This window comes from Triturus cristatus, chromosome 8 (genome assembly GCF_964204655.1).
Source record: "Triturus cristatus chromosome 8, aTriCri1.1, whole genome shotgun sequence".
Taxonomy (NCBI): Eukaryota; Metazoa; Chordata; class Amphibia; order Caudata; family Salamandridae; genus Triturus; species Triturus cristatus.
Genome location: NC_140591.1, coordinates 53654411 through 53656554, shown reverse-complemented (window position 1 = coordinate 53656554; position 2144 = coordinate 53654411). Strand labels below are relative to the sequence as shown.

At 37.8% G+C, this 2144-nt stretch overlaps 2 non-coding genes across 2 annotated transcripts; both read right to left on the bottom strand.

Moving 5' to 3' along the window:
* Window positions 1–504: 504 nt before the first annotated feature.
* On the bottom strand, window positions 505–577 carry TRNAF-GAA (transfer RNA phenylalanine (anticodon GAA)). Its single transcript has one exon. It is a non-coding gene; the product is annotated as a tRNA-Phe (tRNA).
* A 1096-nt stretch (window positions 578–1673) lies between these two features.
* On the bottom strand, window positions 1674–1746 carry TRNAF-GAA (transfer RNA phenylalanine (anticodon GAA)). The gene has a single exon. It is a non-coding gene; the product is annotated as a tRNA-Phe (tRNA).
* Between the last annotated feature and the right edge of the window lie 398 nt (window positions 1747–2144).

The following is a 2144-nucleotide window of genomic DNA, read 5'->3' as shown; positions in this document are numbered from 1 at the left end:
TTTTGCTTTCTGTTGTATTTTTTATAATTGTTAAAGATAAATGCAGAACCTGGTCACTCTACCTGCATGTGCAGTTATGTGTTAAATTGTCCAGTATTATTCAGTAGCTAAATTGGTCTGATGGGTGAATTTCCTTTTTAGGAGCCAAGTTAGTTAGATGATGTTTGTAAACTATGAATGGACTTATACTCAGAAACACAGACCTATATGGCGAGGGTCGGCAAGCTAGGTCATCTGACTACTAACAGTTTTGTATAAGGGGAACTGGAGGCTGATGCAGGCAAAGCTTTACTTTCAATTAAAGGAAGAATTGGGAAATAAAGGAGGCAAAGTTGAATACAAGAGAGGTGGAAGCAAGTTTGAAAGAAAGACAGAAAGTAAATAATATGTTGAATTAATTGTATTGTCGATTATCTTGATAAAAGGTTTTGATCATTATAAACAAAGTCAATATGAGTTGACTCAAAATAGTCTTTGTGGCATGCAAAGCAGAAGTTCAAAATGTGCCGAAACCCGGGATCGAACCAGGGACCTTTAGATCTTCAGTCTAACGCTCTCCCAACTGAGCTATTTCGGCCTGCCAGCAGCGATAGTATTCAGCCTCTTTTTTTGAACAATCCCAGAACAGAGATGCAGAACCTGGATTTTCAATCTGAGGTTAGAGCTGTGTTTTAATGTGTCCTGCATTGTTCAGCAGCTAACTGGTGAAATGGGTGAGTAGCGTTTTTGGGATAAATGTTAGGTCGTTTTTCTTTTAAAACTCTGAGTGGACCAGCACTGTATTACACAGACGTATGTCGCCTGAGTAGGTAAGCTATGTCATCTCAATACTGACAACTTTGTTCAAGGAGAAGTGAAAGCTGATGCAGACAAGAGTTTACTTTGAAAAAAGTATAAAATGGGATAAATTCGTCATCAAAGCTGATGGCAAGAGAGGTGGAAGCAAGTTTAGAAGGAGGACAGAAAGACAACTTTTTGTTGAAGTTATCATGTTGTTGATCAGTTGATAAAATATTTTGAGAAATAAAGAAAAAAAAACTAGAGCTGATTTCAAGAAATATTTTGCAAGAATGTAGGATCCCCTCGCACTGTGCTGAAAGTCAGGATTGAATCAGGTACCTTAAGCTCTTCAGTCTAACGATCTCCCAACTGAGATATTTCAGCCAACAAGTCCCTGTGGCCTCCTGATGTATTATTAATAATTGTAGACGATACATACAGAACCTGGTCATTCTATTTTCGTTTATAGTTATGTGTTAAAGTGTCCAGTATCATTTAGCAGGTAACTTGGTCTGATGAGTGAATATCCTTTTTAGGGGACAAGGTAGGTAGAATTTTTTTTTCTAATCTCTGAATTGACTTATACTCTGAAACACAGACCTATATGGCCAGGGTGTACAAGCTATGTCATCTGACTACTGACAGTTTTGTATAAGGGGAATTGGAGGCTGATGCAGGCAAAGCTTTACTTTAAAATAAAGCAAGAAGTTTCAAATAAATGAGGCATAGTTGAATACAAGAGAGGTGGAAGCAAGTTTGAAAGGAAGACAGAAAGTAAATAATATGTTGAATTGATTGTGTTGTTGATCAGATTGATAAAAGGTTTTGATAAAGAAGAGCGTTGATTTAACTCCAAACAGCTTTTGTGACATGAAAAGCAGAAGTTGAAATTGTGCCGAAACCCGGGATTGAACCAGGGACCTTTAGATCTTCAGTCTAACGCTCTCCCAACTGAGCTATTTCGGCCTGCTGGTAGTTTGGGTCTTCATCCTTTCTTTTAAACTTCCCAAGAAAATAGATGCTCAACCTCATGCTAGAGCTATGTTTTAAGATGTCCTGTATCATTCATCAGTTAACGGGTGCAATAGGTAAATAGCATTTTTCGGATCCAGGTTAGGTAGCTTTTGTTTTTTACTCTGAATGGACTAGCACCATATTACACAGAGGTATTTGGCCTGAGTAGGTAAGCTATGTCATCTGAATACTGAAATCTGTGTTCAAGGAGAAGTGGAAGCTGATGCAGACAAGAGTTTACTTTACAAAAAAGCATGAAATAGGAAACATTTGTAGTCGAAGCTGAATGCAAGAGAGGTGGAAGCAAATTTAGAAGGAGGACAGAAAGACAATTCTATGTTGAATTGATC